Genomic DNA, 25,746 nt, shown 5'->3' on the forward strand with positions numbered 1-25,746 from the left:
TCATTTGAAAAGTCAATATTCTAAAAAAGTTTTTTTTTTAGGTCTACACCTGTGGCATATGGAAGTTCCCAGGATAGGGACCAAACTGGAGCTGTAGCTGTCAGCCTAAGCTACAGCCGCAGCAACGCCAGATCTGAGACTCATCTGTGCCTACACTGCAGCTCACAACAATGCTGAGTGGGGCCAGGGATTGAACCCACATCTTCATGGATACTGGTCGATTTTGTTTCTGTTGAGCCACAGAGGGAACTCCAAAAAGATGGTATTTTTAAAAACTTGAAGAAAAAATTTTAGAGGATGCTGTATAATGACTAAAAGAGCCAGAAGTCTGAATCTTTCTAAAACATTTAAACATTCAGGGCTTTCTCTGAAGGAAGAATCTATAGTCTGTGCAGACATCAATCAGCTGTCTTTCATCTTCCTCCACCTCTTGTTCAAATTATGAGTGAAACTATAGCATTGTAGAACTTGCTGCTCCCCAGTGAAGTTGTCCTAAAGATCATTTTCTACCACCCTGAAAGTTTAACTACAACTACATTTAATTGGCAATGGTGGGCAGTTCATCAGGGGTGTTACAGTGTGACTATTCAGGAAATGTCTGCCTGCTGAAGGGCTGGCAGGCTTATTCCTCTCAAATCTCCCAAGATCACTTGTCGAAATATTTTGTGCTACAGTGTTGACGATGTGCCCAGTTCAATCAATCAATCAACAAAAATACATGTTAAAGGCCTGTTCTATCACTACTGCTAACATGAAACCCCAGCTCTGTTGACCAGTGTGCTTGTGTGAATTGTGTTCAGGCAAAAGTTAGGGTGATCTTTGCCTGATCCCCCTGGATTCATGCTATTGTTTCTAGCCCTTTCCAAATGGGAAAAAAAATCAACAAATCCCCCCCAAAATAGTTATTGAACATCTAAATTGCACCCACAGTTTTAGTAGACATATTTCCTCTCATCTGATGAAACACTCAGACCAAGGTCCCTCCTCTCCTTCCTTTCCTCTTCCAAGAACAGTTTATTAGCACCTAATGAGTGTATAGAATTATGTAGTTAACCAAGTGTTTTTAATCTTAACCCTGCCAGCAATACAGAGGGGGACTATTTCTTTCTCAGACAGCTGAGGAACCAGGAGACTTGGATTTGTCTGAGGTCACAGCCAGTAGAGAGCAAGGCACATGTAAACCCTCAAGTCTTCAACCCCAGAGTGACTTTCCCCAGGTCCCCATTTCTCCCTACTCCCTGTAAAACACTGGAATAAATATTTGAGTTTGAAAAATAGGAGTAAGAATCAGATGAATAAAATAGCTTTTCACCTCAGAAGTTTAATATCAGAAGTAACCCAATGATTTGTCTCAGTCTAAAACAGAACCACGAGCCTGATGCATTTCATAATCCTTCCCTTCCCTCATATCCGACTCAAGATGATTAGAATCTCTGGAGTCGTCCATGGTTGCCAGGCCTCAAAAAGTCCTACTTGCGTGACTCTCTCTTAATACTGATTCAAAAAACATTTCTCAGTGCCATGATTCTGGACAGATGTTTTTCTAGCTGTGTCTAGTTCAGCGTCTGTTTCTTCTCCTCCTCTTCTCCCACCACCCTGCATTTCACCCCAGTGTGGTTGTTGGCCTGGCCCTTTCCTTCCATTCAAACAGTCTGAGGTAAGGTTACAATTGACCTTCATGTCACCTAAGTCAAAGACATTCTTTTTCTCTATCTTTGACTTGTCAAGAGGCAGAAGAGCAGAGTGGTAAACAAAGCCTAGAACTCTGAAGTCAGACTGCCTTGTTTTGAACCCTAACTCCTCTATTTACTCCTTGTGTGATCTCAAGCAAAGGACTTAATCTCTCTCTGTTTCACTTCCTTCATCCACAAAATGAGGATGATAATAACATCTGCATCATAGCAGAGGTGGAAGGATTCAAGGATTTAATATAAGTAAAACCCTGAAAAAGTGTCTGATGCATAGTAGGTGTTGGCTGTTATTATTTATTATTACCTGAGCTGCTCAGCATGTTAACCATTTTTTGGTCTTTAATTTCAGTCTTCCTTCCGTTGATCTCCATGGCACCATGTTTTCACTAATTTGCCCTACCCTCTCCAAGAATTTTCTCATTCCCCTTGGTAGATGCTCATTCTTTTTTTTTCCCACTTAACAAATAAATGTTTAATTTCTTCTCATTTCATTTACATAGTAGATTATTTGCATCATTTTTCAGTCCCTGGGCAATCTCATAAAAGTCACACATTAGGACACCAAGTTCATGTAAATATATGTTTTCATGACAGACTCTTCCCTAGAATTCTTGATGTACATATCTACCTTCCTTTTTAATCTCTCCACTTGCATATCTCACATACGACTTAAACCCAATCTTTCATCCTCAAACTGGTCACTTTCTGGTATTCCTCTTAGCAAATACAACTACCAGGCAATGTGTTATTGATGCTAGAAACCAAAGTATCAACCAGGATACTTCTATCACACTCACCTCCAGTATTCAATCCATCACTAAGCCCTGAAGATTATACTTCCCATGTCCTTTTTTTAGATATTCCTCAACCCCCATCAACGCTACTACTATATTTCACCTGGAAGAAGGCAAAAGCTGTCAAAGTACCCTCTTCTTGTCACTCTGACCCTGTACATCAAGCAGAACAATCTTTTTAAACAGAAAGAGGTCCTATTATTATCTGTTTAGAACACCTTGATATCTTTCTTGTACTTTTATAATAAAGACAAACTAACTCCTTAACTGAGCTCACAAAACTGTATCTCAGCAGCTTTAAATCTTCTCACACCTCCTCTTGCTTTCATACTATCAAATCACTGACCACAGTTTTAGTTCATTAAGTTCCTTTAAAAGGAAAAAAAAAAAAAAAAGGATTTCCCGTTGTGGCTCAACAGTAATGAACCTGACTGATAATGAGGTTCATGACGATGCAGGTTTGATCCCTGGCCTCGCTCAGTGGATTAAGGATCCGGCGTTGCCATGAGCTGTAGTGTAGGCCAGCAGCTGCACTCTGATTTGACACCTGGCCTGGATACTTCCGTATGCCATGGGTACAGCCCTAAAAAGCACACAAAAAAAAAAAAGAAAAAAAAAATTCCCTACTCCCTCTCCCTGCAGGGCCTTTGTACATGCTGGACCTTCTGCTCTTTCTCTCTTCTTTATCCCACCAGCTTCTATTCACTTTGACCACTTGGCTGAAGCATTACATAATCAAGAAAGCCATCTAACCCTGCTGACCAGATAAATTCCTCATATTTCTTTTCTTTCTAGGATTTATCATGGTTGTAGTTTCACATTCCTTCACGGCTTTTATCTGTCTCATAGAGCGGACTGTAAACTCTATGAGGCGATGTGTTTGGGGAAGGGTGGTTACTATTGTATCCCCAGGACTGCGTAGAGGTGCTGCTCCAATATAGATCATTTACAGTAACTTAACTCACAGTAACTTAACTCTATTCTATCTCTATAGCATAATGCCTGGAGCGCACAAACCTCATTTTACCAGAATTAGCCACTTGAATGAATATATATATGTGCTAATTATGGCTGAGTAACTACTAATTCTGCTTAAAACTTGCCATGTTTGAATAGATATCACAAGAATCGATGTCTTAGGAATTAGAGGTGTATTAGAAAACATCATAATTGGCATGACTGACACTCAGGCCTGGAAGGATAAAGCATTTCAATTTATTTTGACTTCTTAAGATTGCTGAGACTGCAATTCCTGGATCCTGTCTACTCCTGGTCAGTTTTACATGGCCAAAATGTAACAGAATGATTTTATTCCTTAGCTTTATCTTATTTGCGCTCTAATATATAACCAGCCTTTGAATTATGTTTCCCTAAAAAAAACAACTGTTTTATATTAGGATGATTAAACTTAGGCCATCTGATATTCCCAAAACCCCAATAAAGGAACAAACTGGAAACTGCATAAAATAATGCAGGTAAAATAACCTTCAGAATGGCCAGAATCAATTCAAGCTTCAGCCTTTTGATGACTTCACAGATGAATAACAGTGTGGTAGGTTTTACTAAAAAACAACAACAAAAAAGAAGACGAAGAGGATGAAGAAGAAGAAGAAACAGGCTTTTCCTATTCTTCCACCCCTTTGCAGTAAGTACTTCATTTAAAAAAGTAAAGAATTATTTTATGGCCTTGATGTTGTCAGAGACACTAAATTTTCTACACAAACAAAATCGGATGACTCTGCTTGAAAAAAATTCTTTCCTATTAATATTATGAGATGTTTAAAAAAAAAAAAAAAAAGGCATCTGGACAGTTCATTTGAATGGCCACAAGAGAGCAGTAAGAAATTAAAGCTTAGGAAGATGACTCATAGTCACACTTTATATGTATGTGTTCTGCTATTAGGAAGAATTGAAAGACAGACTTATTTCTATTTGTTCTTGAGTTTAGAAATATAGTTTAGAATTTCTTAATTTTTAAAACGGCTTTAGGAAGGGCAATATTGATAGCATTAGCTGGAATTACTGAAAAAAACCTTAAGTTAAGACTTTTACAAACCTCAAGTTCAGGTGTGAAAATAGAAGAAAGTACCTCCTCTGGGCAAAGGGACATCTTGAGCAGTCATCCGGCCCATCCCTTCGGATTATTCAAGCCTGACAGAAAGGTATGTAACTCATTTACAGAGGCCCTCAGAAGAAGAACCCAGCATCCTGTTCTAGAACATGGCCAACACTTTAAAATGTTAAGTATGAGGAAATATATTTTTATGTGTAATTTTATCCCCTTGTGTTGTAATTTAGCTACTATTTTAAATAATACCTAGGGAGACCTTGGGTCTTTCCCCCGAGGCCCTTCTTTTTTTCTTTAGATGCCCTGCCCTTCTCTGCCCATACAAACATTGCCACTTTTTACTTGGAGTTTTGGATGCCATGAATTTTAAAAATGAATTTAAAAATTCTGTATTTGCAAAATGATCAGAGCTAGCTCCAATATACGGCACACTCTTAGGAATCAGTCTGAGAAAAATATTAATGATGAGTAGAAGAATAGACAAAGGATGTAAACAGGCAATTTGCAAAGGTAGAATCTCAGCTAGTTAATAAATATATGAAAAAAATTATTCACGCTGGACAGGAAACAAAAGAATGTAAACTAAATTGGGATACTTTTATATTACTAGATAAGCAAGATTTAAAAGAATTATAATGTCCAATGTTAGCAAGAGAGGACAGCCACTCATAAACACCGAGGCATTTGTTGGAAAAACTTTCCTGAGGGCTGTTTGGAAATATATATCAAAAACTTGAAAATTACAAATTTTCTCTGACCTAGCAATTTTGCTATTAGAAACTTATTATTCTTCCTATAAAAAGAATCAATTACAAGTACAGTTTCCAATAGTGAAAAGAATTGGGAAAACAAAAATAAATTATTTCAAAAGGAGAATAGGTTAATTAAATCAGGGCATAGCCATACAAATAGATTATTATTCAAATCATTAAAACTACTACAAATATGTATTTACTGGCATTGAAAGCCATTGATATATTTTAAGTTAAAATAAGATTGGAAACAGCATTGTATGATTTCACATAGGAAGAAATCGTGAGTGACTACAGAGAAAAATGGCTGGATGATAATACACCAAATAATAATTATCTGTGGGTAATGGTTGCACAGATGATTTTTTTTCCTTTCTTCTATAGAACTTATTGTAGCCTCTACATCTGCATTTTTCATCAATGATACAACTTACTTATAAAATTTGTAAACACACACAAAAAGCTACTTCTATACCTGAAAAAAAAAAGTCCTTAGAAAAACCTTAAAAGTTGATTTGGTGAATTTATAAGAAGCTTGAAGTTTAGCTTTCACCTAGCAAGTTTCTATGAGAACACAGATTAATAAAATATGATCTGTGGTTATCTACATTTTCTTAATACAGTAATGTGAAAGAAAACTACACAATAAGCCATAAGGTTATATATAGCCATATGCTAATATAACTAAATAAAAATTTAAAAACAAACGTTCAAATGGTTGATTAACTTATTGTAAATAGCATTGCTTTTTAAGAGGAAAACAAATTATCCTCACCTCTTTGCACCCATGAGCAACCAGTGACCTGACATCCAACCTATTTTATATTTCTAGGTGTTCTAAATGATCATATTTTCATTGATTTTCAGGCCCATGTTCAAACTACAATTAAAATAATAATATGTATTTCAAAGGGGCTTTTACTGAATTCGGCTTCCGAGTAGCTAAAGAATTCCTCTGTAAGGATAACTTTTCAATTACTGCAGATCGGAAAAGAATACTATGTTTCCTACTATATTAACAGTTCTTCATTTTTCAACCAAGTTCAAATTATGACTTCAGAATTATCAACTGTCGAATATCTCTTATGACCCTAGTACTGGATTAGACCTCTGAACAAACTGCAAGATAAATATCTTCAATTTAAGATGGTGAGCAGGCTCAGAGAGGCTCCATACTGTGAATGGGTGAATGGCATAGTGGAAGTAGGAGGGTAACCTTTGCACTTTTGGGGCCCCCAACTTTGCATTTTTGTTTGTTTGTTTGACATGGAAGGGATCCTTTTTCCAATTGTTTATTCTTTTTTTTTTTTTTTTTTTTTTTCTGTCTTTTTAGGGCCACACCTTAGGCACTTGGAAGTTCCCAAGCTAGGGGTCAAATCAGAGCTGCAGCTGCCAGCCTACAACACGGCTACAAAAATGCCAGATCCGAGCTGCTTCTGTGAAATACATGGCTGCTCATAGCAATGAAGGTTCCTTAACCCACTGACTGAGGCCAGGGATCGAACTGGTATCTTCATGGATACTAGCCGGGTTCTTAACCCACTGAGCCACAATGGGAACTCCTGTTTATTCTTTTCTTCACAGTGTATAGTATTTTCTCAGCCTTTCGAGGCCCATTTTCTTCCTTCTACCACTGAATCCTACCACTGAACCTTTCCAGATGCAAAAAATAAAAAATAAAATAAAATGAGAAAGAAAGAAAGAGAGAGAGAGAGAAAGAGAGAAAAAGAAAGAAAAAAGAAAGAGAAAGGAAGGAAGGAAGGAAGGAAGGAGGAAAGAAAGAAAGAAAGAAAGAAAGAAAGGGAAGAAAAAGAAAGAAAGGAGTCTATGAGATGCCTTTGAAGAGCAACATCTGCCTGTACTTGCAAAAACTGAGAGTTGGGCTGTGGGGGTGGGTACAAGGTAAAGCAGCCCAGGGTGCCAGTTCAGAGACCCTCCCCAGTTTAGCACCAATGGCCTGAATCACCCTGAAGTAACTGCTCACTTGTACTTTATGGTTCCCTATTTTGGAAATTGGAAGAGGTGTTGTTGCCACCCTTTTTGGTCAGTTACAACTGTAGCTCCCTTAAAAATGTATTTTATCCTTCCTAGAAAAATTAAAAAAAAAAATTGTGTCATGGAGACAAAGGCAAAAAAGGAAGTAAGTTCTCTATTTTATCCATCACATCTAAAAATAAGTTTTTAGCTGCCAACCAAATTGTGTTTGATAATCAGTGCTTTTAAATATCCTCAACTGTGTGGCTCCTAGGATGGCTGAGAAGCAGGATGGGGAAGACAGCCACACAAAGCAGACAGCATTGCCATCAATGATGAGTAAATGCACTGGTCATTTCCAGCCTTCTTTTCTGGCTACCTTTGAAAAGGAATGACTTCACCATGCCCTGAGCTTTACCTTCTTTGGTAAAGAGGTTTCTTGAACTTCAGAGGATCTCTTGATTCTTATCCATAGTCTCTTCCTATCCCCTTTCTTTCCTATTCCCTAAACTCTGCTCTCCTCCCAACCCCAGGCTTTTTGTCCATGCATGCTTTAAAACCATATGTTGAAAACAAGAAAATAAGTTTGAACTTAAAAAAAAAAAAAATCCAAAGGTAACCAAACAGAGCCAAGACATTCAAACAGCGAATGGGCAGGAAGGCAGAGACATAGGAGATTGGGGGTGGGGGGCGGGGGAAGGGCTGTGAGTGAGGTGGGGCATTAGAAGCATGGGTACTTCCTTTTCTACCAGCTCACCAGGCTTGGGTGAGTCACCTAACATCATCTCCCCTGAAAAAGGGGATGTAAGAACACTTCCTTAAAGAAATTCTATGTGAGCAGATACAATAACATATAAAACCTCTGTAAAATGTTCCCATAAAAACCCCAACTATTATCTTTATCTCTCACCTTGCTTAGCCTTTAAATTCCAGAAATCATGGTGATATACCTTGCTGATGCACTTGGCTTTTTAAGTAGAGTTAATACATTCTACAGCAAGTATGAGGTTGCTCAACTGAATTAAAATAAAGTATCCAATTCCAATTCCACTAACATTCACAAAGTACCTAGCCTGTATTGGGTTCTCTCTCTAGGCACTAATAGAAACTAAATGAATGTATGGTAATAGAAATTAAATGAATGTAAGGCTCTGGCAAGAATTAAGGTAACTGTAGAAACAAGGGAATGAAAATTAATGGGCCCTGAGTTGGTTGTCTAGATATAAAGACCAGTCCTAAGCTTTTTCTGACTAGTGGGCTTAAATAAATTCAATGATTTGGGCTTTCATCCATCCAGCCACAAAAAAAAAAAAAAAAAAAAAAAAAAAAAGCATGCAGTGGCTTTACCAGGCCAAGCAATAGCCCACTGAAAATAAGATAAAACCCTCTTCCTCAGGAAGCACACATTCCTGTACAGGACAGGAAGCCAAAAAATAAACAAGTAAGTCAATGAAGTAACTAGAAATACTAGAGTAACAAGTACTGTGAAGGAAATAAAATAAGGTAGTCGAAGGAGAAACCCTCAGAGGATTCTTTAGATAAGGTAGCTCCGGAAAGCGCTGTTTGAGTGGGGGACATGATGGGTCAGCTGAAACTTGAAGGATGGATGAGAAGTCAGCAGTGTGATGAGGCAGAAAAAGAGTCTTTCTGAAGGAAGGAAGAACCAGTTGAAAGTCTTCAAGGCAGAGTCAGGAAGAAAGCCCTTGTGCATGAAATAAGAGTGTGCAAAGAGGAAAAGTGGTAGGAACTGAGGTCGGGGAAATGGTACAGTCAAGATTTACATCAGGTTTTTGATGTCACAAAAGGAGTTTGAATGTTGACCAGTGTTCAATGAAAAGTCATGGAGGATTCTCACAGGAGAAAGAAGAAATCTTATTTATATTCATTTTGGAAAGAAAATTCAGGCTCCTCTGTAAGGAATGGATTGGAGGGGAGCCCGAATGAAAGGAAGGAGACGAGTTAAGAAACTTTATCAGTGAGCTTGTAGATTTATATAAGTTTATGTAAGAAGTTTATATAAATTTATATAAGAAGCTATATAAGTCAGGTAAGCAAAGATGATGCCATGGACCAGATTCATCACTTAATATTGGGTAGGACTGGGGCTTTTTACGATACATATAGAATACTTTGGCAATGATCCTTTAAAAGATAATGATAATTGCTTTATCAAATGATTTGCTGGTGACAGAATTAAAGCAGAAAACAGACGAACCACAGCTCCACACTAGAAAATCACTTTCTCTTTGAGTTCAGTTCATTACGCTTCTTCTCTCCAACTTGACAGTATTTGTACCAGCACTGGTTACATGGATAATACTTATCCTGCCTTCACCCCCTCGCTATGACCCTCTGGATGCTCAAGCTCCCCAGCCATTGTAGGCAAAGAAGAGGAAGGTAGGATCAATAAGCTGCTCATGTTAACATGAAAAATGAGAAGTATTGCTGCTAGCAGAACGTAGGTCCTAAGTCTGGATTTCAATACGGCTGTAATCAGAACCACATTGCTTTGTAACAGGAAATCTGGGCTTCTAAGAATTGCAAAGTGGAGAGTTACCAACTGACCTAATCACGCAAAGAAAATGTCAAACTGCAATAACAGATTTTGTACTCCTGTCTGCCGAAAGAGCAGAGGTTGGGGCCCCTGCCCAGCATAGATCACGAAGCACACAATTATCCAGGCTCCATGTTTCAGTAAAGAGTTTTGCTTCAATGTGCCAGATATTGTTAAAAATACAAAGAACTCTGTTCATAAACACCCAGGCTTTCTACTGATCCAAAGGCACATGTTTATTTGTGTGGTCAGTGGCCTGCATATTTTAAGACTCATGTAAATAATAAAGTCAAACTACTTTATTTGGTAAGAGTGAAATTGATGGCCCAATAATCAGACACATTTGTGGGCTGTTGTATCTGTACATATGCTATTGATGAGAAATAGTGACTGTGTACTTGTGAGAAAACTTACAAAAACATACTTTGAAATTTCCAATCTTTTATAGGAAAGAAGGAGGTTTCTCTTCTTTGCTTCATGAACACAACTAGAAAACAGAAATAATAATAATAATAATTTTAAAACCTCCTAATGACTATTCATTAGCTATGCCTCCAAGGAAAAAGAAATACAACAAGACTAATCAGACCTGTTACAGAACTCTTTCTAACCGTTAAATATAATCAGAATATTTGAATTATTTCTTATGACTTATCTAAGGGGAAAAAAGTAGGTAGGTCTACTTGTAAGATGGAAACAATTGATAGTGCCCCCATTTGAAGCCTAACCAGAAAGAAAAAGTTGAAGAAGTCTTCAATCTCACAGAATAAAGCATCCGATCATAATTAGCTTTTAGAATATTTAGATGTTTCCTTGAAATGAATTCACATTTGTTTTAGACCAACAGAGGGTTCTTTTTGAAGCCAAATGTTTGACTGAGTAACCTTTTTTTTTGGATGCTGCCTCCCCCCCACTCTTCTATAGAAACCTACAGCCTCAGAACAAGCTCACTGCAGAGCTGACTCTAAGCTAAAGTCATCGCCCATTATCAACCAATTCTTTGAAAGTGTTAATAGAAAAATCCACATGCCTTTTTAAAATTTATATATGTATTTTTACACCGTTTATTTTTACGTATTTCTTTTTCCTAGACCAAGCCAGAGAAAAGCGTATAAACAACTCAAAAATCACTTTCTGATTTTGGGCAGAGCATGGCTGGTCATTTGTGAACTTTGCACATATATCTGGATGGCAGGCTCTTCACTTTTGAAATCAAGAGTTGGCACCCCCCACCCCTCCATCATAGCATACTCTTTAAGCCTGCCTGAAACCTCACCACAGAGGGCACCAGTAAGGAGATGAAACTTCTTGCTCTTCCTTACTTGTGTGCAAATGGAAGTGAGTTTTCTCATAGGAGAGTAAACAAATGAGAAATAGCATCTCTGTATCCCATTCATGTCACAAGTTCTCAATAAACTGCCAAAGAGAGAGCGGAGGGAAAATCTCCAGGACTGAAAAACACAGAGGATCAGAGAAGCTAGACATGGTACAAAGAGAAAAAAAGAGAGAGAGAAGGAAAAGTAGCTCATTTTTGTCCTTCACACTTTATTTTTTTTGTTTGTTTTTTGTCTTTTGTTGTTGTTGCTATCTCTTGGGCCGCTTCCGCGGCATATGGAGGTTCCCATGCTAGGGGTTGAATTGGAGCTGTAGCCACCGGCCTACGCCAGAGCCACAGCAACGCGGGATCCGAGCCGCGTCTGCAACCTACACCACAGCTCACGGCAACGCCGGATCGTTAACCCACTGAGCAAGGGCAGGGACCGAACCCGCGACCTCATGGTTCCTAGTCGGATTCGTTAACCACTGCGCCATGACGGGAACTCCTGTCCTTCACACTTTATCCAAATTAAGCTAATGGATGCACAGTAAGTCAATAACACAACGATAGTGAAATGAAAATGGGAAGTTTCCATGAAGTCAGGATCAAATCCACATCCCCCAATTTACCCTGTTTCATCTGCCACCAAGTCACAGGGTATATGATGTTTTTGGTTTTTTTTTTCACACTACAACTTGTGGGGATGTGTGGTGTTATTTCAAACAGTGGAGTTCCCACTCTGGCACAGTAGGTTAAGAATCTGCAGCACTAGTTTGGGTGGCAAAGGAGGTGCAGGGCAGAGTAGGGATGTCCATATGCTGTGGGTGTAGCCATAAAAAATTGTAATTTTACGGGACAGATGATTAAGGGAAGTCACAGACCAGATGAAATGTTTGACTTTGATTTGAACCCACTGCACAGAGGATTTTTTGGGAGTATCAGAACTAATAACAAGTAAAACAGGAAACATCTTAAATAATTGAAAAGAAAAGAAAGAAAATTGCAGTTTCAGGTGTTCATTTACTTCTGACTCAATCACAACATGATCATAGATCTAGGATAAAATAAAATCAATATTTGAGTATTAACTAGTGGTGTGAATTAAAAAATGTAAAGCTTGACTAGAAATAATTAATATGTAAAATATAATCATTTCATTTAGCAATCAACAATAGAAATGGCTTCAGTGTATTCAATATCCTTGAAAAATCTCAAAATATACTATGTAAAGCTCATGGTTTAACAAGGTCAAATATATATTCTGGTAGGAAGACAGATTGACTTATAAATTTGGAAATTTTCACTGAGTTATGTGAGATAAGAAGCTAGTTCTTTCCTGAATCTAAAAGATAAAAAGTAAGTTTTTCCCCAATTAATTTCAGGGTTAACCTCACCATCACTCAAGGAAGATATTTAGTATAAATAACCTTAAAATATCAATATAAAAGTTACTTTCCAGAATGTATTTTTAAGATACTATTTCCACTAAGCGTTGTACTCACCACCATGACTCATCATTTTATTTAAGATGTTAGAGAAATTTAGATTCATCTAATACCCAAATCCAATTACTATATTTTTAGGTATTACCTTTATGACAGTCCAGGGAGCTAGATCAACAGTTCTTACCATGAAAAGAGGAATGGAGTAAACCAATTTAAATGAATTGATGAGGAATGGTCTCACCTAAATAATTATCAGTTAATCATTTTTTCAAATGTGACCTTGAAGAATATCCTGTTCTACTTGACTATCCCTCCTCAAACAGTTTTGATTACTTTACTTTTTCCATTATTACATTCACACTTCTAACTTAGAGATTATGAAAAATAAATAATTTGCTTCTAGGTCATTATTCATTTTTAGAACTGTGAATGACCTACCTGGATAATGAGTGGTTTCTCATTAGTCAAGTCTCCAGTGAGCTTTACCCTAAACCTATGTCAGAGTAAGGAACATTTGTGAAATAAACAAAGGGAGAAAACAGAAAACAATAACTTGTTTTATTTCTGTTCTTATGTGAATGGAGAACTCTCTGGCCTAAGATTCAGGGTTTGGATTTACTTTTAAAAGTATAGACTCATGTTTTAGAGTAAATTCTGCAAACATAACTCTATTTCTTACTACTGAGTCATACAGTCTTGTGAGAACTAGAAAAGATTCTTTATATTTGCTGTTTATGTGTGTTAAGTCTTCTAAATTTTCTTCCTAAACCAATGAAAGCATACAAATGTTGCATTGTAAATGCACACAATGGTGTGAGCTAACCTGAAATAATATGACTGTTGTTGACTCTTTAAAAAAAAAAAAAAAAAAAAACATTTTCCCCCAGCAGCTGCTTCTGACTTCAGTTGTGAAACATTATTTCCATGCACATCCATGAATTATTTAGAGTTTCTTACTCTGTAACTCTTCCCTTCTGCTGATTTTAACACCAGTTTTGAACTGTTGTCCTTAGAAGGGTTAAAGCTCATATAAGACTGAATTCCACATAAGCCTCCTACTTATGCAAAAATAGTTCTCCATAAGCTTATACTTATGCATAAAAGTTCTCAATGTAAAATGAGAATTTAAGTAGGTATGAACTCTACAATATAATGGAAAACAGTAAAGACTAATTTTCCATTTTAAGAGTTCTATCTGGAAGCAGAAGAGTCTCCAGCTTTTATCAAATTATGAGTCATCAATGATGATCAAGCTTTCTAAAGTTTTCCTACCCATATTTTTCAAATGAATAAAAGTTTTGTTCTAGTATTTAAAAAATCCAAACACCTAGTTCAGAAAAGTATTCTTTATTGATATGTGAGTCTTACTTCTTCAGCAAAGAAAAAGTCATTAAGACACTAGCTATCTAAAGGAAAAAATCAAAAATTAATCAACTAACTGTCAAATATTTCCAACAGGGTGATCATGACATAGAGGCTACATTATACACCAGCCATCCCTGTATTTGGGGAAAAGGCAACATCGTTTGGGTGGAGCAGTACGAAGAAACCTGTAATGGAATCTGTCTTTCCAAATCAAACCTAGCTTTCTTTGCTTTCGCTTTTCACTTTTGCCTTTTGCCTTTTCCCTTTCTTTTCATGTCCCATTGAAGTTTTGGCCTTCTCACTACTCAACTCAAATGGAGCATCTAGGACCAAGCAGGTTTTTCTCTTTGACTTGAATTTTCATCCAGATGATTGCATCCTATAGACACACCATTTTTCAAAATAAGATCTGGCAACATTCAACTGTGGGGTTCAACTGCAGATGCCAAAAATGCAAGGTGCTATGACGGAGTTTTATAGTGTCTAGTGGAAAAACTCGTAAGTGGAATTCTTTCTCCATCAACTTTCTTACATTAAAAGGATCAATTTTTAAAAATAAACTCAGGTTTATGGAAGAATCATCAAACACAAAGGCTTGGTTCCTTAGGGCAAAGCGTCTCAGTTAAGACACATTTTTACAATTTGCTTCTACTCCAAACGTTTGATCCTTTTACTATGTTTGAGAGAGCTAAAACTTTCTCTTCTAGTGCTTCTTGTGTTCGCCAATAAATGTTGTTTATAAAAACTGTAAACAAATCTGACTTAATATAGAAAATTACCATCTAAGAATATAGCCTAAAATAATCATTTTCAAAAGTATTTTAAGGTGGTAGTATTGCAGAAGCTTAGTAAAAAACATGTTTTGGAAATTTGTCTCAAAAATAGTCAAACTATGAAAAAGATATTCTAGATACACATTTTAATAACACACCCGATTTCCTCGATGAGAGAAATTAACATAATGTAATCATATAAACTTTTAGGATGTTGTTTAAAGTAAAATATGTAGATTTTGTTTTAAAATCACTATTAAATTTTAATTTGCATGACATTTTTAAGTCAACAAATTTTAAGGAATTCCATATGACACTTTGAAGTGCTGTTATAAATGTGAATTTTTTAAAAGGACACACACTTCTCCAATGGTTTTGAAAATCATCTTAAGAATATTCCTAACTTTATATTTCTGTTTTGCCAATAGCATTAAAATAATTTAATAAAAACTCTGAAACTTGTTAAACTAAAAAGTTAACACTTTTAGGTATTTTAGTGTTATGTTATTAAATCAAAAATTATTTATTTGTTAAAACAATTATTTATTTCCATTACATAATGAAATAATCTTCTTTCTATTACAGAATGAAATCATATTCTTAGGGAAATAATATTGACCTCTTATTCTCCATAATGTAGGCAGGTATGTACTTTCCCCTCATTCCTCATTCACTCCCCTCCATGGTGTGAGCACAAATAGCAAGCACAAAACACATTTTTCTAAACTAGTTTGAAATATTTTTTCAAGAACTGAACACACTTCACATGTATGGCTCTCAGCTGTTTGTTTGTTTTTTAAACAGGATGTAGCAGTAACTTCCTACAATTTTAACCCATTTGAAAAATATACGTATTCAAAAAGTCTTAATGGCAAAAGATAAAACCAAGACTCACTGACACATTTATAGCAGGAAATGTGAAAACTTATATTTCTTATGCTTTTTTACAAGGAAATTTTCCATCCCCCCCCCCAAATGCCTATGCAAATAACATGGAGCACATGATAAACAAAATGTATCTCCTAATAAAGATCACATATTTAGTAGCTAGTTAACCCAAGGTGTGATATTCCCCACCTTTTCTAAATTATTTAGAAATACTTTCCAAAGTCAAGGAATAGCTGATTTACTTATGTTTACATAGTGTTTAAGAGATCATAATGCACTTTTAGTCAAGAAATTACTTAAGTGAAATTATACAACTTGTGACTAACACTGTGTGCTTTTGTTTTCAAAAGAAAAAATAGAGTTACGTACATTGTTGGGATGTATTTATAGAGCATTTTTATTGTTGGGTTATGCTTTTAGAGCTTTAGGAACATTTGAGAACAATAATCAGTGGTGTGTAATGGTATTGTTAGTGGAGTCCTTTCTATTGAATTTTCAAGATGTTGTAAAATGAGATTATGTGAGTAGCACCTCTGGACACTTTTTCCCATCATTGTGTTAGTATCAATCGCTGACTTCCACCATTTCTCCCGGTATTAAATAGAAACACTGTTTCCCACTGCCTTGATTGGAAGGCTTATAATACATGACAGAACTGATAACCCTACTGAGATTAAGCATTGTAACCTTACGAAAGCTAAATGAAGCCTTCAGCTCCAGAAAGTGTCTCCAAAACAGACTTGAGAGGGTAGAAGGAGTCTTACTTTCATTTCTTATTTTGATGCGGCACTTCTCTCCCTAAGCCTATCTGATTCAGAAGGACAGGGAGAAACTCTTACCTCTTTAGCTTCAGCCTCAGTCTGACAGCCCTTCTACCCGCAGAGGCAATCTTTGTCACAGGCAATGCTAATGCCTGCAGAAAGTGCTGAGCATGCTCACTTAGTGCACGCGGACTGACCATGCTTCAGATCACTTCGCAACTGGCAGGACTAGGCCTGAATGGAAATTGAAGTTTGTATGAAAAACGGTTGTCTATTCCTGGCTCTGCCTCTGGAGTCATCTGCAACTTTGGAAAAAGCTTTCTTCACTTGTCTTTCAGTTTCCCACACACACACACAAAGAAAGTGAAATTAACAATTGATCATTGACTGTCCTCTATAAGGATTTGAGGGGATCGGATATTAACAAATCACCTGATCTGATATATTGAGAGTGGTATACCAGTTCGTGAGGCCTGGCTGCAGAAACCAATAAGTCTACATCCAGTCACTGGCACTGCAAAGATTTTTGTTACATTTTTATCCTTCTCCTTGGTTATGGGCAATCCCTCTGACTGGAAGTACAAAAAATTGCATGATCTTTACTCTCCTCTCCCCAGACTCTTAAGAAGGCAGCTATATCTCAAAAGAGCATTAGATAGTGCCTTGTAGATGGGAACTAATGGATTTTTAAATCTTTCTGCTTCTCACTTACTGTCCTTACTTATGTTGAACCCTCTTCTAAATCCATCCAATCCACCCAGTATTCTTGTTGACTTAGAAGCTTCGTCCCCACCCAACTTTCATGAACTGCTGCCTAGGTTCTAGCTCAGGACTCCCCTTTCCTCTCTCCAAATGTATGTTTTTCAATTCATTTTGATAAGGAGATTTCAGATGACCCACAGGCAAGAAGCTAAGGTCTGCATAGATGGTAACAATGTTGTAGAAGAGCATTTTCATGTTGCTGGTTGACAGTGTCTTAATCCAAAGGAATTATTTTTTCAAGGTTTTTTTTCTTTTCTTTTTTTTTTTTTTTTTTTTTGTCTTTTTTTTTTGCTATTTCTTGGGCCGCTCCCACGGCATATGGGGGTTCCCAGGCTAGGAGTCTAATCGGAACTGTAGTTGCCAGCCTATGCCAGAGCCACGGCAACGCAGGATCCGAGCCGCGTCTGCAACCTACACCACAGCTCACGGCAACGCCGGATCGTTAACCCACTGAGCAAGGGCAGGGACCCAACCCGCAACCTCATGGTTCCTAGTCGGATTCGTTAACCACTGCGCCACGACGGGAACTCCCTCTTTCTTTTTTTTTTTTCCTAGAAACATTCATGTTAGCAAAAGCTGCAAATTCTGAAATCTTCTGGAAGTTCCTGTTGTGGCTCAGCAGTTAACGAACCCAACTAGCATCCATGAGGATGCAGGTTCCATCCCTGGCCTCGCTCAGTGAGTTAAGGATCCGGCGTTGCCGTGAGCTGTGGTATAGGTCGCAAACGCAGCTTAGAGCCCCATGTAGCTGTGACTCTGGCAGGCTGGGGGCTGCAGCTCCGATTAGACCCCTAGCCTGGAAACCTCCATATGCCAGTGGGTGCAGCCCTAAAAGAAAAAAAGACGAAAAAAACAAAAAAAAGCAAAAGAAAGAGAAAAAAGAAATCTTCTGAAAAACAATTATTTAACTGTAAAGTTACCTCGAATAGTGAGAGCCTTATGATACTTTGAGCTTGTCAGATCATATGCGAAGTGTTTCATTTAATTCTGGACCACTTATTCCAAAAGGATTAAGTCATAAGTATGACAAAATAGGGGAGCGATCTGAAAATTAAATCATGTTAAGAACAATTAAAGTATTAATGGATATTTTGTGTAGAGAGGAGAAAATGGAGATAAGATCTTCAATGGACAGTGATACGATAGAGGAATTAGAAGGTATGGTTCCCAAGAACCACATAAGTTACAAGAAGATGCAACTCTGTGTATAGAGGAAAACTGTAACCAATGGATGTTAAAAATGAGAATCTTCTTTATGAAAATACTTCTGACAGTTATCAAAAGTCTGCAATTAACAAATTCTTACACTGGAATAATTTCTTCAGTAGATTTTTGAGGGCAAAAAGAATAAGGAGACACATAATTCAGCTGTAAGCAGTGCAGTCGGGCTTCCTAGAAACCAAAATTTGACACAATTTTGACCTGACATGGACTCCTCTTACTCTCTCTTTCTGTTGGGAAACAAACAGTCTCATTTTTTTTTTTTTTTTTTTGTCTCTCTCTTTACTTTTTTTTTTTTAATCTTTTTGTCCTTTTTTTTTTTTTTTAAGGCAGCACCCTCAGCATATGGAGGTTCCCAGGCTAGGGATCTAATCAGAGCTGTAGCTGCCGGCCTACACCAGAGCCACAGCAATGCCAGATCCAAGCCGCATCTATGACCTACACCACAGCTCATGGCAATGCCGGATCCTCAACCCACTGAGCGAGGCCAGAGATCGGAACCTGAAACCTCATGGTTCCTAGTCGGATTTTTTTCCACTAGACCACGACGGGGATTCCTGTCCCTCTCTTTAAATCCACTACATTTTTCTCTCTGCAGAATGATTTTGATCCTCAGAAATTTCTGATTTCTCTGCCTCCATAATTTCAACTTGCATGTGGCTTCGGTTTGCCACGGCAACAACCCCATGACCGTCTCAATATTCCCTTAGCATTCTAAGACCCAGTAGGATCTCGCCTTCATTTCTTCAATTCTTTCAACAGGATTTTGTTGGTTCTTCTTTGAGTCCAGTTTACCACACCTGAGTCAATTTGTTGTGCAAAGTGGGTTTGTTCCAGTTACCAAGACCTTTAGCCAAGTGCTGGAACAAGGGGCAGATCCTTTTAAAAGAGAGTATGAGGGAGATGATGACTAGCATCTCTAGAACATGAAAGTGATGCCCTATTGCTGGAAGTAGAGCAGAGACTGAATAATCATCCCTTGGCATTAAGGTCACCTTAGCCCATTATTATGTCCACTCTTAATGTCTCCTTAGTCCAAGTTACCATTATCTCTCACCTGAAATATTTCAAATATCTCCTAAATTGCATTCCAAGGTCATTTGAACTCCATTTTCCACACTGCACGTAGAGCCACTTTTCCAATCAGTTCCAGTTTTGTTGTCATGTTTAAAATAAGACTTATCTGTCTCTAAGGTCAAAATCAAATATCCTTCAAGAATCCACACAGTATGGGTCTTGCCATTCTCTCTGACTTCGCCATATACCATTTTGCTCCTTGTTTTCAGTGGTCTAGCCATACAGATTACTTTGAAAAATGGAAATTTACTGAATTCCCATCATGGTTCAGTGGTAACAAACCTGACTAGTATTCATGAGGAGGCCAATTCAATCCATGGGTTTAAGGATCCAGCGTTGCCACTGCCATGAGCTGTGGTGTAGGTTGCAGACGGATATCGGATCCTGTGTTGCTATGGCTGTGGTGTAGGCTGACAGCTGTAACTCCAATTCGACCATTAGCCTGGGAGCTATATGCCACTGGTGTGGCCCTAAAAATATAAAAAAAAAAGAAAAAAGAAAAAAAAAAGGAAATTTATCAAATTTTCTATCCCCTTAAGATCTTTGAACATGCTTGTTCCTTAGTTGGATAACTTTACCTCAGCCTTTATATTTCAAATTAAGTAGTATGTCTTCTGGGAGGTCACACTTGTTGAATGTTTGCACCTATGGCACACAGTCATCATTCTTGCAACTTTCAACTCAGTTGAATTCACTAGTTCAATGTCTGTCTTTTCCTCCAGAGTATAAACTCAATGTGGATACCTGCTAATGTCCAGTGAGGACAGTGCTTGATCTAAAATATAACTCAAAAAATATTGTGAAGAAAACAAAGTATTGGGGATATCTAGAATCTAATGCCAGGCATTCTGAAGATGTGACTTTCTAATTCCCTTATATTTTCAGAGATGATGGAAATTTCACACATCTTAAAAACCCGTAAACATAATTAAGGAAAGCTAGATACTTTGTGAAAACTTCTAAAATCAAAAGAATACTTTAAAAAAAATGTTAGATTATTTCTCCATGGAGATGAAAAGCAATAAAAATTTTATGTTTGGTATAACTAAACATTTGTACAAAGACATGTCAGACAAGCAGGAAAAATTACAGATCTTAATTCTTTCAAGAAATTTATACATCAAGTACCTAATATATGACAGGAATTATTCTAGATATTTTGGATACAGGGTAAAAAAATAGAAAATAGTCCTTGCCCTCTGGGAGTTTATATTATAGTATAATAGCATTGTTAATCAAATATACAAAAATAGAAAATAAAATGGAAACAATGAGGTGTTCACCCAGCTTGGCCAAAATTTTAAAACTTAAATATTTCTGAAGTTGACCTATAAAACATTAGTGTTTTCTTTCCTATGCATTAATCTCCTTGAGAATCCACTAGATATTGACTAGAAACACAAGGAAAAGACTTTGAATAAATATCTGAAGCACAGATAGATGTAACTTCTTTGTAGATTTGCCAGTTCAGAGGTGGATATCTAAATAGGTAAATATTATTTGAAATTGGATGACTTAAACATTCAAAGCAACTAAAAGGCTAAGATGCTCATGCATCATACACTAAATAATTCAACTGAAGAGATTTACAAGAATAAGTTAATTTTAGTGACCCCCACCCCTCTTTGTTTTCTCTAACACCCAGCTGGGTAGCAGAAAGATTATGGAGAGAACAAGATGCCTAACAGATCAGACTGGCCATGGGAATACGTGAGAATCTAGATGCCAAGAGCTGAAAAGAAACCTTGGCAAAAGGGGTGATACGATATCTCTTTTAATCCCTTTTGTTTTAATTCCAAGGGATTCTATGTTGGTGCAAGGCAAACAATAGACTCTGTGAGAACAAAGTTCACAGCACAATAGATGCTTCAAAATGGATGTCGATGCAAAAGGAAATTGGGCCACTTAGAAAATAGAATGTTGCTTTTTGTCTTAAAATTCAAGCCAAATTTAACTGAGAGAAGACAATTCTGAACTTAATAGAGGTCTGTGGCTTCCCACATTGGTTCAGTCAGAACCTATAAATATGCCTAACAGAGATCATCAATGTGAAATAACACTAAGAAGTCAATAATTCATTCATTCGTTTGACAAATATGTATGTATTGATGCCTATGGTATATCAGGTACTGTTTTAGTACCTGAGGATAAAGAATGGAATAAAACAAACTCTGACCTCACACAGAGTACAATCTAGTGTGGAAGATAAGCATATGGAAAATAAACATGTTGGAATTCCCATTCTGGCTTATAGGGTTAAGCATCAAACATAGTGTCCTTGAGGATACATGTTCGATCCCTGGCCTCGCTCAGTGGGTTAAGGATCTGGTGTTGCTACATGCTGTGGCATAGATTGCAGATGTGGTTCAAATCCAGCATTGCTGTGGCTGTGGTGTAGGCTGGCAGTTGCTCTGATTAGACCCCTAGCCTGGGAACTTCCATATGCCACCTGTGCAGCCATTAAAATAAAATAAAATAAAATAAAATAAAATAAAATAAAATAAATAAAATAAAATAAAATAAAATAAAATAAAAATAAAATAAAATATTAAAAAACCCAATACATGTCTAGTATAATGTTAATGACAATGCTGTGAAAGAAAATATAAGAGTATAAGGACATAGAGAATACTGGGAAGTGGCTTTAGGATAAGCAGAGCAGATATGACTTTTTTCTTTTTTTTTTTTTTGTCCTTTTGTCTTTTACGTGCACCCATGGCATATGGAGGTTCCCAGGCTAGGGTTCCAATCAGAGCTGTAGCCTCAAGCCTATACCAGAGCCACAGCAACACGGAATCCAAGCCGCATCTGCGACCTACACCACAGCTCACAGCAACAACAGATCTTTAACCCACTGATCGAGGTCAGGGATCGAACCCATGTACTCATGGATGCTAGTCAGGTTTGCTAACTGCTGAGCCATGGTGGGAACTCCACATATGCCTTGTCTCTTAAGGTAACATTTATGCTAGAATAGAGTGAGCTAGGAGAAGAAAGTTCAGAGAGGAGTGCAGAGAGAGAGTTGGGGTTCAGATAAAGAGAGTACTATGGACCAAGACAGGATATTGGGATGGCTTGGATAAAAGTAATAGAAGGTGTTAAAATAGTCAAATTCTGGGAGTTTCCTTTGTGGCTCAGCAGTTAACAGACACAACTAGGACCCATGAAGATGAAGGTTCAGTCCCTGGCCTTGCTCAGTAGGTTAAGGATCCAGCGTTTCCATGAGCTGTGGTGTAGGTTGCAAACCCGGCTCAGAACCTAAGTCGCTGTGGCTGTGGTGTGGGCTGGAGGCTGTAGCTCTGATTTAACCCCTAGTCTGGGAACCTCCATATGCTGCAGGTATGACCCCCAAAAAAAGTCAAATTCTGAAGAGAGAGAAGACATTATCTATCTATCTACTGGTCTGTCTCTCTATCTATCATCTATCTACCATCTATGTATCTATGTATCTATGTATCTATGTATCTATCTATCTATCTATCTATCTATCTATCTATCTATCTATCCAGACAGCCTCACAAGTGGAATTTCGGTGCTGAATCACCCCTGTACACTCAGCATTGAAGACTTCATCCAGAATGATAAGAGAGCACCAATAGTATTTGACTGGTGGAAGTTCCTGTCAAGGTGTAGCAGAAACTAATCCAACTAGGAATCATGAAGTTTCAGGTTTGATCTCTGACCTCGCTCAGTGGGCTAAGGATCTGGTGTTGCCAGGAGCTGTGGTGTAGGTTGCAGACGCGACTTGGATTCCTGCATTGCTATGGCTGTGATGTAGGCCAGCAGCTTCAGCTCCGATTGGACCCCTAGCTTGGGAACCTCCATATGCTGCAGGTGGGCCCCCAAAAAAGCAAAAAAAAAAAAAAAAAATTCCACTTGTGCACTAGTGCAGTTGTTAAAATGTCCACTGGTAGTGACCTTGGAACTGTGCTCCCTGATAACAACAGGGATGATAGGAGCAAAAATAATAACAGAAGCCAGGTGGGGCAGTTGTTATAGTGAGCACCAAGGTCAGTGAGGCTGGTAAGAGGGCATTTAATAGTTATTGAAGTGCTTGCTTTTCGCTTTTTGCAAGTAAATGGTAGAAGCTCGGGTCTAGAAACTGGGCAAAACATGGATTCTGGAGGATTGCAATGGACTATTAAATCTCAGCCAAGTAGTAGCCCCACTAGCAGCTGATATGCCTGATATGGTATATTTACTAGAATAGATAATAAGGCCTCAAGTACATTGAATATGGCCACTGATCTAGTAAAGTGCATTCTTTTCTGATCTTAACCAGAATGGGAGATCAGGAATAGTTCACATTCTCTTGGGACAGACAATAGTGTATATGTATTATCTTGTCCTTGTGATTATTTTAACTCTTACCCCCTGTCAGAGGATCATCAAGAAATCTGCACTCTACTGATTATGCAAAAAATCATGTTGGTCCTACATATTGGTGATGTCATGTTTGTTAATTAGAATGATCAAGAAGCAGCAAGTATATTAGAGATCTTTGTAAGACATATTCATTCCAGATTAGACATAAACCCAGTGAAGATTAGATCTGCCAAGCAATGCAGATCTTTGGGCTGCAGTGATCTGAGACATGTCAAAACTTCCCATGAGGTAGATTCATGGATGGATTGACTTAAACTGTTTCCATAGGCCAAAAATGAGTGACAACAGTGCTTCTGCATCACTCATGGGTGGTACTGAAAAAGGAAATTGGTGGTAGGAAATTCTTTTTTTTTTTTTTTTTTCTTCTTTGTCTTTTTTGTCTTTTTTTGCTGTTGTTGTTGTTGCTATTTCTTGGGCCGCTCCCGCGGCATATGGAGGTTCCCAGGCCAGGGGTTGAATCGGAGCTCTAGCCACCGGCCTACGCCAGAGCCACAGCAACGCGGGATCCGAGCCGCGTCTGCAACCTACACCACAGCTCACGGCAACGCCGGATCGTCAACCCACTGAGCAAGGGCAGGGACCGAACCCGCGACCTCATGGTTCCTAGTCGGATTCGTTAACCACTCCAAGGAAATTCTAAGTATGGATTTGTCTTTTTTGCTTGAGGACCTAAACTAGCACTGTTAGCTGAGGGTGTGCAGGGTTTCATTACTAAAACGGGATCCTACACAATGCTGCATTGGATTAAAGGATATTCTATAGCAAAGGAAGTATGGCAGTGGACAGAAGACCATGGAATCCACAGGGCATTTCTTGTGCTGCACCACCTACCTGGCCTAATAGAATAATGGAAGAGTGTAGTTAAGGGACCAGCTTGGAAATGACACATTCAGTACATAGAATACCTGAAGAATCTACTCACGATCCAAGGAGTAGAAATAGGAATGGTCCCACTACCATGATTCCCAGAGACTAGGGGAATTTGTATTTTCCACACCTGCAGGTTTAGAAGCCCTGATTCCCAGAAGAAAATGCTTTCATCAGTCAACATTACATTTAACTTGAAGCCGCAGCTGCTGCCTAGTCACTTTGGGCTTATCATGTCAAAAGACCAGCATCAAGGAAAGAGGTGACTATGCTAACAGGGAGAATTAACCCTGATCACCAGGTAAGGGAGAGTTGCCATCATACGAAGGGAGCAGGGAAGAATATGCTTGGAACTCATGTGATCTACCTGGCTGTTTCTTGGTACTTCTTCACCAATTTTGATCGTAAATGGAGAAATGAAGCAACACAGATCAAGAGATATGAGTCTGGGTCATCTGCACAAGGTAAGTTGCCTAGATAAGCATATGCACTAGACAAGGGAATTTTAAAATTGCTGATAGAGTTGGGAGAATAATCTATGTTTTAGCCTCAATACCAGCTACAACAGTAGCAGCTGGAGTTCATCTTGCTAACATTCTTCTTTTAGGTTTCTCCAGGAAAATATGGGCATCAGAACCATGAAGGAGCTACTCCCAGAAGGTGGATTTAAGCAATGCCAAGAGTGATCTCCATACATGTTGTAATGTGGTATGCATATTTTCCCACTTCAATATTAATCACCCAGTCCATAAGCTACTGGAAATTGCCCTCAGATGAAAGGAATCACCTTACCCAAGACCACATTCCCTTCCTAGGACCTGCCCTCATCCAATGACCGGTTGATGCTGGATATAAAGGACCTGCCCCTTGCCCCAACTGGGGACAACTGGAAAGGTCAGCTTAGCTCCAAAGCACTCCATAAAATGGGCTGAGATCTTCATTGTAGCTCCATCACAGTTCTACTTTTCTCTCCCCTCTCCAGTCCTTCTTTCTTCCACTCCCAACAGTATTGATTCCAAGAACACTCCCTAATAAAACCCCTGAATACAA

At 38.0% G+C, this 25,746-nt stretch overlaps 1 long non-coding RNA gene across 2 annotated transcripts; it reads left to right on the top strand.

The window, feature by feature from the left end:
- Positions 1–4,509: 4,509 nt before the first annotated feature.
- Positions 4,510–25,746, top strand: LOC102159375 (uncharacterized). Of its 2 annotated transcripts, none has more exons than XR_014824308.1 (5): positions 4,510–4,647; positions 15,320–15,378; positions 24,833–25,160; positions 25,304–25,404; positions 25,512–25,746. It is a non-coding gene; the product is annotated as an uncharacterized LOC102159375 (long non-coding RNA). The 2 variants fall into 2 exon arrangements; XR_014824307.1 differs by lacking the exon at positions 4,510–4,647 and adding an exon at positions 14,249–14,459.

Source organism: Sus scrofa, chromosome 13, assembly GCF_054392235.1.
Source record: "Sus scrofa isolate SSC_HxYL_T2T_F1_AM1 chromosome 13, Sscrofa_HxYL_maternal_Yorkshire_Landrace_v2.0, whole genome shotgun sequence".
Classification (NCBI taxonomy): Eukaryota; Metazoa; Chordata; class Mammalia; order Artiodactyla; family Suidae; genus Sus; species Sus scrofa.